Here is a 15,732-nt window from a genome sequence, read left to right as displayed (position 1 = left end):
TCTATGTGTCAGCCCTGTGATGACCTGGCGACTTGTCCAGGGTGTACCCCGCCTTTCGTCCGTGGTCAGCTGGGATAGGCTCCAGCTTGCCTGCGACCCTGTAGAAGGATAAAGCGGCTAGAGATAATGAGATGAGATGAAAGTTTTGTTTGCGAATCAAATTACAAAATAAAAATTCATGATATACTAATTTGAGATGTACTAGTAAATGCTCCCAGGCACCACAGAGCTACATGTTCTCCTTTAATTACTGTAGTTTTCTCCATTCATGGTAACATCTACAGTGCTAGCTTGTGTTTTTCAAAGCTAGTGGTGTTAACTAAGGACATGAATTTTGTCAGTGTATTAACGACTTGTCAAGAAACTGCATAAAACCTTTCATGGCTACCTGTTGAAAATCAAACTGGAAGACCATCTTTGTTGGAGTGTACTGGGAGAAAGAAACATTTTCATTGCCACTACTAAGTCTAAAAATTATTTTTAAGAAACTAGCACAACTGGGCTCGAACCCAGAACCTTCTTGCTGTGAAGCAAGTGTTAACCACTACACTACCATGCCACCTCATAGCCATCTGTGATGTAAAAATCCAGGTTTGCAACAAATGTAGCCTTCTCATAACTCTCATGCCAGATGTGAGAGTTTAATCATACAGAAGAACCTAACCGGGCGGCACGGTGGTGTAGTGGTTAGCGCTGTCGCCTCACAGCAAGAAGGTCCGGGTTCTAGCCCCGTGGCCGGCAAGGGCCTTTCTGTGTGGAGTTTGCATGTTCTCCCCGTGTCCGCGTGGGTTTCCTCCGGGTGCTCCGGTTTCCCCCACAGTCCAAAGACATGCAGGTTAGGTTAACTGGTGACTCTAAATTGACCGTAGGTGTGAATGTGAGTGTGAATGGTTGTCTGTGTCTATGTGTCGGCCCTGTGATGACCTGGCGACTTGTCCAGGGTGTACCCCGCCTTTCACCCATAGTCAGCTGGGATAGGCTCCAGCTTGCCTGCGACCCTGTAGAACAGGATAAAGCGGCTACAGATAATGAGATGAGATGAGATGAGATGAGAAGAACCTAACCCCATGAACAGGACTAAACTGGTGATTTTTAGAAAGAGTTTGGACCAGTTTCTGTGACAAGCATTTATATCAAATATTTTTTTTTTTTACTGCACTAGATAGTCAAAGAGTGGTTTGGATAAACCCAGGCATATGAAAAAGTCAGAGCATGATACACCAATGGTCTAGTGACAACTAGTGACAATGCTTTTTGTTTTGTTTTGCTTTTTTTGTTTTGTTTTATTTCTTTTTCTAATTTTTTTCTGTGTGTTTGTGTAGTTTGATGTTTGTTTGAGTGTTTTGTCCGCCGGTTGTGGTGTAGCTCCGGACCTAGTTTTGGGCGTTGGTTCCCTCCAGGCCTTGGTTCACCATGGGCGATGCCTGCGCTCCCAGCTGTGGACTGCAGTGAGCTCGTTGCTCATTTTACATCGTGGTTGTCCAGCTTTAACGCTTGGCGTGATGTTCCGAGCGATGTTGCTCGGTGGTGTCGCGGCGGCTGTGCAGGCGGTTTGGGCCACACCAGCGCTCTGCATGGCGGAGCTTCTCTGCTCGCTTTGTGGATCCACTGCGTGGTGTTCAAGCGATGTTACTGACGGCGTCACGGCGGCGGTGCTGGAGATGTGGGACTTGTTTTCGTGTGCCTTTTGGTGGGACTGTGGCTGCTACACCACGGGAACTACATCCTGACCCTATTTGGTGGAATTTTTACTTTTTTTTTTTCCTTGTTGTCTGTGTGTGTATGTTTGTGTGTGTGTTTGAACCTCCTGTAAAGCGTCTTTGAGTACCATGAAAAGCGCTATACAAAACAGATGTAGTATTATTATTATTATTATTAACTTTAGAGCCCAAACAATAATCAATTGTATGCATTTTAGGACCCACATCTATTCTTTTGTTCATTTTTCATCACACAGTGTGATTGCTGTGGGGTGGAGTCACTTTCCATCTTGTGTGTTTCTTTGCCTTGTGCTTTGAGTCCACTTCAACCCAGACCAAGACTTGATGTTGATATCCACTGTATTGATGTGCTCTGTGAAGGCTTCCACCACATGGGTTTTGATTTTAACCCAGGTGTCATCCACATACCTGAACCAGTGGCCAGGAGTGACTCCTGAAAAAGTGGTCAAAGCTTTGTTTGTTTTCCACTTCTTCCATATATAGATTGGCCACTATAGGGGACACCAGTGAGCCCATGGTGCATCCATGCTTCTGTCTGTAGAAACATTTGTTGAACTGGAAATAGGTGGTGGTCAGGCAGAGGTCAAGCTGGATATCAACATCAAGTTCACTCAGGAGGACATCAGTGGAAACAACCTATCCTTTTGGACTGCAGCGTGCACATCAAACAAGACAGAAGCCTTAGCATCAAGGTCTACCGGAACACCCCCCCCACACACACACACACACACACACACCAGTACCTACTGTTTGACTCTTGTCACCCACTGGAACACAAATTGAGGGTTAGGGTGCATCAGTTGCCCCCTAAAAATGAAAAGTTCCTCCGATCATGATGCATTTTTGTTTTTATGTTCCTTTTGGTAAGAAAACACACTGGGTGAAATATTTTGACAAAATTCAAAAGTTTAATGGTGGCACCAGGAGCTCAAAGTTATGGAAAAAGCTGCTATTTTATGACTTTTATGACAAAATTTCGATCACTTTTCATGAAACATTATGGCACCTTATAGAGTATACCAAATATCTTAGATACACATTTTTAGTACATATTCTAAATATATTATCAAGCACAGTTTGAGTTTTAGCTGTTCATTGAATCATTGTTCAGCTACTTTTAAACAATACAAATGTATCATGAATCACATTAATGCTTCTCAATCCCTTGCAAAGGTTCTTAACATGATCTCTGGCTCACAAGAAATCAATAAATGGAGTCCAACATTGTGATTCAAACCTTACGCGAAAACATAAAATAAGCGTTTTTTTGGCAAAAAATGAACCTCATGGTGCCACCATTAGACTTTTGAATATGGTCAAAAAATTTTACAGGATGTCTTTATTGGTGAAAAGGAATGCCCAAACAAAAATGCATCAGATTTTATGAAAGTGAGGGCAACTGATGCACCCTATTGAGGGTCATCAGGACCTTACATCACAGGGCTCAGAACGTTCCTACAACAGTAGAAGGAAAAGAGAAGGAGCAAAAACACATCAAGGAAGCACTTCAGAAGTGTGGGTATCCCAACTGGGCTTTCGTCAAGACCAGAAAAAGAAACATAATGGACAGGGAAGAAAACAACAACAAACACAAGAACATTATTATTCCCTACATTTCTGGACTATCTGAGAAACTCAGGAGGATCTTCTACAAACACGGCATCCCTAAACACTTCAGACCCAGGAACACCCTGGGGCAGAAATTGGTCCACCCTAAGGACAGAATACCCAGACACAAACAGGATAATGTAGTGTATGCAATTTAATGCAGTGAGGAATGCACAGACCTGTACATTGGGAAAACGAAACAACCACTTCACAGGCGCATGGCTCAACACAGGAGAGCCAGTTCCTCAGGCCAGGACTCTACATTCCATCTTCATCTCAATAATGAAGGACACTCGTTTCAGGACTGCAATGTATGCATTTTAGCCAGAGAATACCAGTGGCTTGAAAGAGGAGTAAAAGAAGCCATCTGTCAACCAGGAATGACTGTCACTGAACAGAGAACGTGGTCTGAGGTGGTGTTTACATTAGACCGTATCAGCGGATCATCAGATTAACGTTTTTAAAACGATTTGCGTGCACACAGCAACGCCAATACACGGATACGCTCGGCTACGCAGGCATCCTGCGCTCCAAATCACTCCGCCCTGAACAGCGAGTGCCCTCTGGAGGGTGCGCACTCCGGCCCTGCACAGCTCACAGAGTGTGCAAGTGAAGCACACGAGCAGTGATTCGGGACAAATAGCAGGAAGTGAAAGTCCGTGCCGTTTTTCAGCAGTCGCGTCACATGACCAACGTGGCATGACCAACGCCAGCGAATCAGGAAGGTGGATGTCACAGTGACGTTGTTCAATGATGACGTCAGCTAGAGCTCAGCACAGCGTATCCTCGTTCCTCAATGTTTACACAGCACCGGATCAGATACGTAATGGACTGAATATGTGGGCCCTGGCGGATTCAAGTTGTTCCGCCTGTGGAGTCATTTCCCGGCGTTTTAATGTGAACGGACAGTGCATCCGCGATGAAAACGAGACGGATACGGTATAATGTAAACACCACCTGAGACACCACTTATCAGCCACCTACAATGCAGCCCTTGGCACGCTTCTCAGACAACTGAATACACATCCACACCAAAACTCAGCTGACTTCAATGGCTCACTAGATGGCAGAGAGAGCCAACAACCCACAGATCACCCTAACGACCCTCTAGGGTGCTAAAACCGTTCACACCCGGCCCCCAGTGACCTACACCTACAGGATGACTCAACGACCCAGGTGACTTTAACGACTCCCCTTAGGGTTTCTTTTGATCCACTAGAGGATAAATACCTGAAACTCCCCACTAGTCAGACAGAACTGAAGGAGCCTTTTGGATGAAAGGTGAAACATCAAGAATTTCAAGCAAGTCCAGTTGCCTTCTTTAGCACCTATGGTTTATTATAACCGGGATGACTGAGAACCTTCACAGACACTATAGAGCTTCATAGAAGTGCATGTACATGGCTTTAATAATAAGCTCATTAAAAATGCGTTGTTATTTAACAAAGAAAGATGTTTAATCATCTCTATGGTGAGGTTTTGTGTAAGGATATGTTGGAAAGAGTCTCCAGTGTCAGTGTCAAGTCAAGTTTATCTGTATAGCACATTTAACAATAAACATTGTCGCAAAGCGGCTTTACAGAATTTGAACGACTTAAAACATGAGCTAATTTTATCCCTAATCTATCCCCAATGAGCAAGCCTGTGATGAGGGTGGCAAGGAAAAACTCCCTCAGACGACATGAAGAAACCTCCAGAGGAACCAGACTCAAAGGGAACCCATCCTCATTTGGGCAACAACAGACAACATGACAATAACATTAACAGTTTTAACATGAAGTCAGTTTCGTTGATGTTATAACTCTTCATTACCCTGCCTCTTGCCCATAGTCAGCTGGGATAGGCTCCAGCTTGCCTGCGACCCTGTCCAAGATAAGCAGCTACAGATAATGGATAGATGGATGGATCATTTAAGCTCATGTGTGCAAACTGTCTAAAAGATACAACATGTTTCAGGAGTGGGGGCTTACTGGATATTGTTATCTTTCTTACGTATAGGTGACACCAGTTTATCATAACGGAATAGAGCTTGTATCAGGATATCATCCTTAATAAAGGGACAAAAGGTTTTGCCCTGGCCCTCAAAGTCCCTTAACCTAAACATGATTGAAAATCTGTGGATAGATCTCAAAATGGCAGTGCATGCAAGACAGCCCAAGAATCTTGCAGAACTAAAAGCTTTTTGCAAGGACAAATGGGCAAAAATCCCCCCAAAACATAAAATAGTTTCATTAATTAATTACGACATTATATATGTCATGCTTAGCAGGTTAGGCTAATTAGTGGCTCTAAATTGACTGAAGGTGTGAATGTGAGTGTGAATGGTTGTTTGTCTCTATATGTGTCAGCCCTGCGATGACCTGGCGACTTGTCCAGAGTGTAGTCAAGTCAAATCAAGTCAAGTTTATTTGTATAGCGCTTTTAACAATAAATATTGTCGCAAAGCAGCTTTACAGAATTTGAACGACTTAAAACAAGAGCTAATTTTATCCCTAATCTATCCCCAATGAGCAAGCCTGTGGCGACGGTGGCAAGGAAAAACTCCCTCAGACGACATGAAGAAACCTCGAGAGGAACCAGACTCAAAAGGGAACCCATCCTCATTTGGGCAACAACAGACAACATGACTATAACATTAACAGTTTTAACATGAAGTCAGTTTCATTGATGTTATAAACTCTTCATTGATGGAAACTTGAGTGCAAAACTGTTCATGACAACTGCAGTCCTAAAGTTAGCAAGTCAACTGCAGTCCTCAGCCATAAAAGCATTACTGTAAGTGTCCAGAGCGTCCTCCAAGTGTGACTTTCAACTGTCCACATGGGGCCGTCCTCCACAGGAGCAATGATGAGACTCCAACCAGACACAGGCAGGGCTCTACATTAACTTTTGAAACCACTTGTCCTGTCGGGCAAGTTGAAAGGAAATTTACTTGTCCGAATGTGAAGTTGACTTGTCCGAAGAAATATTTGAGAAAAAAAAACACAAATAAACTATTTGTAACCCAACAATCTTTATTACCTCCGCCAAGGAGGTTATGTTTTCGGTAGCGTTGGTTTGTTTGTTGGTTGGTTTGTCTGTTAGCAACATTATGGAAAAAGTTATGAACGGATTGCTCTGAAATTTTTTCCAGAGGTGTGACTGGGCACAAGTAACAATCCATTAAATTTTGGCGGTGATCCGGATCACCTTCTGGATCCCAGATTTTTTTAAAGGATTCTTGGCGGAGGTCTGCGCTCTCCGAGTGCTTTTCTAGTTGCATTTGTTTCCGAATTCACAACATATGCATAATATCTATGAATCAAAAGTAATCAGTGCTTGATATACTGAGGCAAAAGTTCAAAAAAAAAGTAAAACAGACTGACTGATACCATAATTCAGCAATTATTATGCTGAAGTTCAGAAGCAATATATTCCAATAAAGTAGAAATTATGAACATAAAATTTTAAGAACAAAATAACTATACTATGAGATCCAGAAACACTAACCATTATATACACACAGATCAGTACTCTGCAGTTCAGTAACAAATATCACAAAGTAACATTATCATAAAATTTATGACTTGAGATATCACTAGTTTGGACAAGAGAAACAAATAACAACAATGCTACAAATAAAAACAACTGATAACAAAATTGACTGATTAATACTGTAAATCACTGATTATTATACACTGAAATCTAGTTATCAAATGACAAGATAATATACAGTGGTGCTTGAAAGTTTGTGAACCCTTTAGAATTTTCTATATTTCTGCATAAATATGACCTAAAACAACATCAGATTTTCACACAAGTCCTAAAAGTAGATAAAGAGAACCCACTTAAACAAATGAGACAAAAATATTATACTTGGTCATTTATTTATTGAGGAAAATGATCCAATATTACATATCTGTGAGTGGCAAAAGTATGTGAACCTCTAGGATTAGCAGTTAATTTGAAGGTGAAATTAGAGTCAGGTGTTTTCAATCAATGGGATGACAATCAGGTGTGAGTGGGCACCCTGTTTTATTTGAAGAACAGGGATCTATCAAAGTCTGATCTTCACAACACATGTTTGTGGAAGTGTATCATGGCACGAACAAAGGAGATTTCTGAGGACCTCAGACAAAGCGTTGTTGATGCTCATCAGGCTGGAAAAGGTTACAAAACCATCTCTAAAGAGTTTGGACTCCACCAATCCACAGTCAGACAGATTATGTACAAATGGAGGAAATTCAAGACCATTGTTACCCTCCCCAGGAGTGATCGACCAACCAAGATCACTACAAGAGCAAGGTATGTAATAGTCGGCAAGTTCACAAAGGACCCCAGGGTAACTTCTCAGCAACTAAAGGCCTCTCTCACATTGGCTAATGTTAATGTTCATGAGTCCACCATCAGGAGAACACTGAACAACAATGGTGTGCATGGCAGAGCTGCAAGGAGAAAGCCACTGATCTCCAAAAAGAACATTGCTGCTCATCTGCAGTTTGCTAAAGATCACGCTGACAAGCCAGAAGGCTATTGGAAAAATGTTTTGTGGACAGATGAGACCAAAATAGAACTTTTTGGTTTAAATGAGAAGCATTATGTTTGGAGAAAGGAAAACACCGCATTTCAGCATAAGAACCTTATCCCATCCGTGAAACATGGTGGTGGTAGTATCATGGTTTGGGCCTGTTTTGCTGCATCTGGGCCAGGACGGCTTGCCATCATTGATGGAACAATGAATTCTGAATTATACCAGTGAATTCTAAATGAAAATGTCAGGACATCTGTCCATGAACTGAATCTCAAGAGAAGGTGGGTCATGCAGCAAGACAACGACCCTAAGCACACAAGTCGTTCTACCAAAGAATGGTTAAAGAAGAATAAAGTTAATGTTTTGGAATGGCCAAGTCAAAGTCCTGACCTTAATCCAATCGAAATGTTGTGGAAGGACCTGAAGCGAGCAGTTCATGTGAGGAAACCCACCAACATCCCAGAGTTGAAGCTGTTCTGTACAGAGGAATGGGCTAAAATTCCTCCAAGCCGGTGTGCAGGACTGATCAACAGTTACCGGAAATGTTTAGTTGCAGTTATTGCTGCACAAGGGGGTCACACCAGATACTGAAAGCAAAGGTTCACATACTTTTGCCACTCGCAGATATGTACTATTGGATAATTTTCCTCAATAAATAAATGACCAAGTATAATATTTTTGTCTCATTTGTTTAACTGGGTTCTCTTTATCTACTTTTAGGACTTGTGTGAAAATCTGATCATGTTTTAGGTCATATTTATGCAGAAATGTAGAAAATTCTAAAGGGTTCACAAACTTTCAAGCACCACTGTATCTTGTTATGAAAACCTCCACACCTCTATTGACTCACAGATGAATGGATACAAATAAAGTTTCTATTCATCTTCATCTATCAACCCTTGAGTTCTGCGTGTTTCCAAACTAAAAAATTGGACTCCATCATTCATTAATTTATGAGAAATTGAAAACCAGAAAATTAAAAAATTATATTTTCATTTTTAAATTATTAACTTTGAATATATATCCTCCACTGATTAACTGTTCTCTAATTATTCAGTGTGGCTCCTGTATGGTATTTAATGGTCAAAAAAAGGATAATTAATAATTTCAAATAATCCATAATTATATCTAAATTATAGAGCCCTATGTTTCAAATCCCTAAACTCCCGTTACTAATTAGTTAATTAATACAGCCAGTAACCTAATTAGCAGCCATTTGACAGCTTGGTATTTCATAGATAACTTTCCCCACTCCTACCTCACTCCCTGTCAATCCACACGCATGCAGGCACACATTCCAAGCCCAGACAATTCAAAGATTTGGAAATTACCACACACTCAACGTAAATATACAGTTGAATAATGATCCCGCCAACAGAAATGTCAACAAATCCACGTGTATGACACGATTAAAACCAATCATAAACGACCGTTTACTTTTCAGCTCAAATACACGAAGCGGTATTGGCTGGTTTCGCAGGTGGAATATTGCACATGCGCACATTGCTCTTTCCGAATAGAAACATCCGGCGATTCACCAAAACAATATGTCGAGTGAAATGCTTCGGAAACCATGTGAATAAACTGATAAATTTGATATGTAACCCAAATATCGGCGTATTTTGGCACTTGTCCAATCGGACAAGTTACTGAGACGATGAACTTGTCCGACATACAGTATCACTTGTCCTGGACAAGTGGACAACCGTTAATGTCGAGCCCTGACAGGGCACCAGGATGGATCAGGCAGGTCTGAGGAGCAGAGGAGGTCAGCATCTTGATCCCAGGACCGACATGTAACTCAGAGGGACAGATTTGGGGGGAGAGAGAGAAAAAACAGGTTGTTAGGTATGCCCAATGTCATCTGAATAAGTAGGAACAGTATACATATTGCACTGAGTACAAGCAGGGACTCCGGCAACTAACTATGAGAGCATAACTAAAAGGGGAGAGCCAGAAGGTAACACAGGCATGAGGGAGCCCTGGGACATAAAGTAACCGGCCACTACACCGTCAACAAACTCGAGTGAGCAAGCAAGTGGGGGACTGACAGCATCCATACATCCCAGTTTACCAAACACTCTGTCTGAGGACCCTCCAGATCTACACCTTTACCTCATAAACACCATTAACACAAGGCTTGACTAAACAGATGTATTTTCAGCCTAGACTTAAACGCTGAGACTGTGTCTGATTCCCGAACACTACTTGGAAGGCTGTTCCATAACTGTGGGGCTTTGTAAGAAAAGTCTCTGCCCCCTGATGACCCCTTCACTATACGAGGTACCAGCAGATAGCCTGCACCTTTTGATCTAAGTAGCCATGGCGGATCATAGAGGACCAGAAGTTCACTCAGGTACTGTGGTGCGAGACCATTCAGTGCTTTAAAGGTCAATAGTAGTATTTTATAAACAATACGAAATTTGATTGGGAGCCAATGCAGTGTGGATAAGACAGGGGTGATGGGGTCATATTTTCTAGTTCTAGTAAGGACTCTTGCTGCTGCATTTTGAACTAACTGGAGCTTGTTTATGCACTTTTTGGAACATCCAGACAGTAAGGCATTACAATAATCCAACCTGGAGGTAACGAAAGCATGAACTAGTTTTTCCACGTCATGTAGTGACATTAAATTTCTTATCTTAGCAGTATTTCTGAGATGAAAGAATGCTATCCGGGTGATGTTATCAATGTGAGTTTCGAATGAAAGACTGGGGTCAATGATCACTCTGAGGTCTTTTACTGCTGCACATGAAGAAACAGAAAAGCCATCCAGAGTTACTGTGTAATCAGAAAACTTACTTCTAGCTGCATGTGGTCCTAGTACAAGTACTTCAGTCTTGTCAGAGTTAAGCAGAAGGAAGTTAATAAGCATCCAGTGTCTCATGTCCTTCACACATTCCTCAATTCTATTAAGCTGGTGTCTCTCATCAGGTTTTGCAGAAACATACAACTGTGTGTCATCAGCATAACAGTGGAAACTAATACAATGTTTACAAATAATATCACCCAGAGGTAACATATACAAAGAAAAAAGCAGTGGACCCAAGACAGAACCTTGTGGAACACCAAACTTTACCTCAGTATGTCTCGAAATATCACCATTTACATCAACATACTGATAGCGACCAGTTAAATAAGAGCTGAGCAAGGAGAGGGCCGTTCCCTTAACTCCCACAACATTTTCTAGTCTATCCAGAAGAATGGAATGATCAATGGTATCAAATGCTGCACTAAGGTCAAGCAACACAAGCAGCGAGACAGCCCTGATCAGACACCAACAGTAGGTCGTTTACTACTTTAACCAGAGCTGTTTCTGTGCTATGATGAGGTCTAAATCCTGACTGATACATTTCATGGATGTTATTCCTATGTAAATATGAGCATAACTGCTGTGCCACAGCTTTTTCAAGGATCTTGGAGATAAAGGGGAGGTTTGATATTGGCCAATAATTGGACAGCTGACAGGGATCAAAGTCAGGGTTTTTAATCAGGGGTTTGATAACTGCTAGTTTAAAGGATTTGGGGACATCGCAAATTCTAAGAGAAGAATTTATTATTTCTAGAAGCGGTTCAATTACTTCAGGTATTATCCATTTGAATAGACGTGTAGGTAAGGGATCTAGTACACAAGTTGAGGCTTTTGATGCGGATATTAATTAAAGTAATTACATTTCTCTAAGGGGAGTAAAAGATTCTAATTGCTGATCTGATACAGTTATATTATTAACTACAGGGTCACTTACATTGTCTGACCTTAAATTAGTAGTTTGAATTTTTTGTCGGATATTCTCAATTTTGTCATTAAAAAAATTCATGAAGTCGTTGCTACTACATACTGCAGGTGTGCATGTGTCTATAGTGGACTTATTCCTGGTTAATTTTGCTACAGTATTAAATAGGAATCTAGGATTATTTTTGGTATCTTCTATTAGGGAGGAGAGATATGTTGATCTAGCAGCACTAAGAGCTTTTCTATACTTCAGGAAGCTCTCCTTCCACGCTAATTTGAATGCTACCAATTTTGTTTGATGCCATTTACGTTCCAGTTTTCGAGTGGTCTGTTTTAAAGTGCGAGTGTCATCATTATACCCGGGTGCTAATTTTTTGTCTCTGACCATTTTCCTTTTAAGAGGAGCTACATTATCTAAGTATGGTGGAACGTTGACTCTAAGCATCCAGTTGCCTGATCAAGTTCTGCAGGGGCTGACAGTGACCCAATCAAAGTTGATAACTCTGGGAGATCATTTATAAAGTTCTGTGCAGTAGTTGGCGTGAATGTACGTTTAATACAGTAGCATGGTGAGGTGCATATATTGTGTACCTGTAACCTTTTCCTGATAACATGAAAAACTGCACATATTTCATTACATTTCAGGCATTTAGCAAACGCTCTTATCCAGAGCAACATACAAGATACCTAGAGTAGCCTGGGGAACAGTTGGGGGTTAGATGCCTTGGTCAAGGGCACTTCAGCTATTCCTGCTGGTCCAGGGACTCGAACCAGCAACCTTTTGGTCCCAAAGCTGCTTCTCTAACCATTAAGCCATGGCTTCCCCTTATTAAGTTCAGTCTTTTTAATTTCCAATGTATCAGGATGCAGGCACTTATGGATGTATGTACAGAGGAGAGCAGGCTGCAAACCATAGATAAAGCCAAGACATGAGACAGGAAGTGAAGTCAGGAAACTAGCAAGGGCCAGATGATTGGCAAGCAACATAGTAGAGGCAAGACAGAGCACGTAAACAAACTAGAGTAGCAGAAGTCTGAAAATACAAGGCTTGTTATGAACTCAATACAGCAGAACAATACTTCACATTGGAGTTGAATGAATGAGTGGCTTAAGTAGGGAGAGAGGTAATTAGGAAGCTGAGTGGCAGCTGTCATCCATAGTCTGGTGACAGAGGGCATTGTGGTTCTTGGGGAATGTAGTTCAAAGTGTCCATGTTTATTTGTAGTTTGATTGTTCTCAGCAGGTTTACTGACACAAAGAAGGATAGGGAATGACTGTTTATAGATTTTTATGTAAGTGAAAACAGGAACTAATTTGTTTCAGCGTAATCTGTAAATGTATAAAATTATTATAAAATTATAAATGTTGGTGAGGTTTGGGGTAGTAAGAGTCACTCTGCTTTGCATTGGGCCACTTCACACCACCCTGTTCTTGATTGTTTTCCAAAAACAGCGTGTCATGTTTAATTCCATACATATAAGACGGTCCCAACAGCTAGCCACTGTGTCCGGGGATCAGGTTGTCAAGGCCCCTGCCTTCGACTGCCACCCAATCCACACTGCACCAGCCCCCTACTGCTACCTCTGGGGGTGGTGAACCCACAGGAGGTCGGGCCCACGTCACCTCTTCGGGCTGAGCCCGGCCGGGCCCCATGGGCAAAGGCCCAGCCACCAAGCGCTCTCATGCGAGCCCCAACCCCGGGCTTGGCTCCAGGGTGGGGCCCCGGCTGCGCCATACCGGGCGACGAGAGGAGAATTCGACCGATAGTCGAACCTCGGATCCAGGAGGAACAATGTGGTTTTCGTCCTGGTCGCAGAACACTGGACCAGCTCTATACCCTTCATAGGGTGCTCGAGGGTTCATGGGAGTTTGCCCAACCAGTCCACATGTGCTTTGTGGATCTGGAGAAGGCATTCGACCGTGTCCCCCGTGGTATTCTGTGGGGGGTGCTTCGGGAGTATGGGGTTCGGGGCCCTTTGCTAAGGGCTGTCCGGTCCCTGTATGAATGGAGCAAGAGTCTGGTTCACATTGCCAGCAGTAAGTCAGACCTGTTCCCGGTGCATGTTGGACTCCAGCAGGGCTGCCCTTTGTCACCGGTTCTGTTCATAATTTTTATGGACAGAATTTCTAGGCGCAGCCAGGGGCCGGAAGGAATCCTGTTTGGGAACCACAGGATTTCATCTCTGCTTTTTGCAGATGATGTTGTCCTGTTGGCTTCTTCAAACCAGGACCTCCAGCATGCACTGGGGCAGTTTGCAGTCGAGTGTGAAGTGGCTGGGATGAGAATCAGCACCTCCAAGTCCGAGGCCATGGTTCTCAACCGGAAAAGGGTGGCTTGCCCTCTTCAGGTTGGTGGAGAAGTCCTGCCTCAAGTGGAGGAGTTTAAGTATCTCGGGATCTTGTTCACGAGTGAGGGAAGGATGGAGCATGAGATCAACAGGTGGATTGGTGCAGCCTCCGCAGTGATGCGGTCGCTTTACCGGTCCGTCGTGGTGAAGAAGGAGCTGAGACAAAAGGTGAAGCTCTCAATTTACCGGTCGATCTACGTTCCGACTCTCACCTATGGTCATGAGCTTTAGGTAATGACTGAAAGAACAAGATCGCGGATACAAGCAGCCGAAATGAGTTTTCTTCGCAGGGTGGCTGGGCGCTCCCTTAGAGATAGGGTGAGAAGCACAGTCACTCAGGAGGAGCTCGGAGTACAGCCGCTGCTCCTCCACATCGAGAGGAATCAGCTGAGGTGGCTCGGGCATCTTTTTCGGATGCCTCCTGGACGCCTCCCTGGGGAGGTGTTCCAGGCATGTCCCCCCGGGAGGAGGCCCCAGGGAAGACCCAGGACACGCTGGAGGGACTATGTCTCTCGGCTGGCCTGGGAACGCCTTGGTGTTCTTCCCGAGGAGCTGGCCGAGGTGTCTGGGGAAAGGGAAATTTGGGCTTCCATGCTTAGACTGCTGCCTCCGCGACCCGGTCCTGGATAAAGCGGAAGAAGACGAGACGAGACGAGATATAAGACGGTGCATATTTGAAATATTGGGAAGGTGATTACATTCACACTATATGGCCAAAATATGATGTCGTAAACACTTGATCATCACACCCTCATGTGCTTGTTGAACATCCCATTCCAAAGCCATGGGCATTGATATGGATTTAGTCTGATTATTGATTGTTGGTCCAGTGACACTTTGATTTGTTTGGCATCTTTTATTTCCATCCAAACTCTGCTCCTGGAGATCAGTATTCTGTTATGTTCACTGTTAAGTGTAACAGCGCATGCGTGGTCTAAGCGAGGGCAGTTGTTTAGTAGAGCTATGCCTGTAATGTATGTGTTCGTAGTGCTCCAGTAAAGTTAAACGTTTTGTATCCTTCGTTGTTGTTGTTCGAGTTAACATTGGTAGCAGAGGATGGCGTCAAACAGCTACAAAGTGCCACCTCCGTTTGATGAGAAAAAGTCGTATGAAAGTTGGAAGAATGAGACTGAAATTTGGAAGCTAGTTACCGAACTGGATAAGAAGAAACAGGGGCTAGCGGTTGCATTGTCGCTAACAGGGACAGTGAGGAACGCAGCCCTGGAGATGGCCACGGCGGATTTGAACAAAGACAATGGACTGGAAACGCTTTTGCGCAAACTGGACACTGTGTTTTTGAAAGAGGAAAAAGACCGTCAGTACAATGCTTACACGGAGTTCGACAACATCAAAAGAGAAAGGACTGTGTCGATTCTGGATTATATCATTGAATTCGAACAGATCTACAACAAAATGAGTAAGTTAAAAGTGAAGCTTCCAGATGCTGTGTTAGCGTTTAAGCTGCTTGATACAGCAGGACTCTGTGTTAAAGATAAACAATTAGCACTTACCGCTTGCTCGGACCTCACGTTCAGTTGCATGAAATCAAGCTTGAAGAGAATCTTTGGAGATAATTCATCATCGGGTGGAGCTAGTGAGTCGAATGATCCGGACTGTGCATACTACACGCGATTTGCAGGGAAACGTGATGCCAGACCAAATTCCCAAAGTGCTATGCCAGGCTCAAATCCATTAGACAAATTCAGAAGAAGATCATGTTGTGCTGTCTGTCAAAGCACTTTTCACTGGGCAAAGGATTGCCCTCACAAAAATGAACAGGCAAAATTAACAGAGGCTGTTGAGCAGTTGTCA

General features: G+C 43.0%; 1 protein-coding gene across 5 annotated transcripts in view; it reads right to left on the bottom strand.

The window, feature by feature from the left end:
- Positions 1-15,732, bottom strand: part of il15 (interleukin 15) — a 45,311-nt gene that overhangs the window by 18,125 nt on the left and 11,454 nt on the right. The gene's annotated exons all lie outside the window — the stretch shown is intronic.

Source organism: Neoarius graeffei, chromosome 7 (assembly GCF_027579695.1).
Source record: "Neoarius graeffei isolate fNeoGra1 chromosome 7, fNeoGra1.pri, whole genome shotgun sequence".
Lineage (NCBI taxonomy): Eukaryota > Metazoa > Chordata > Actinopteri > Siluriformes > Ariidae > Neoarius > Neoarius graeffei.
The sequence above is the reverse complement of the archived record's forward strand: the minus strand, read 5'-3'. Positions and strand labels throughout refer to the sequence as shown.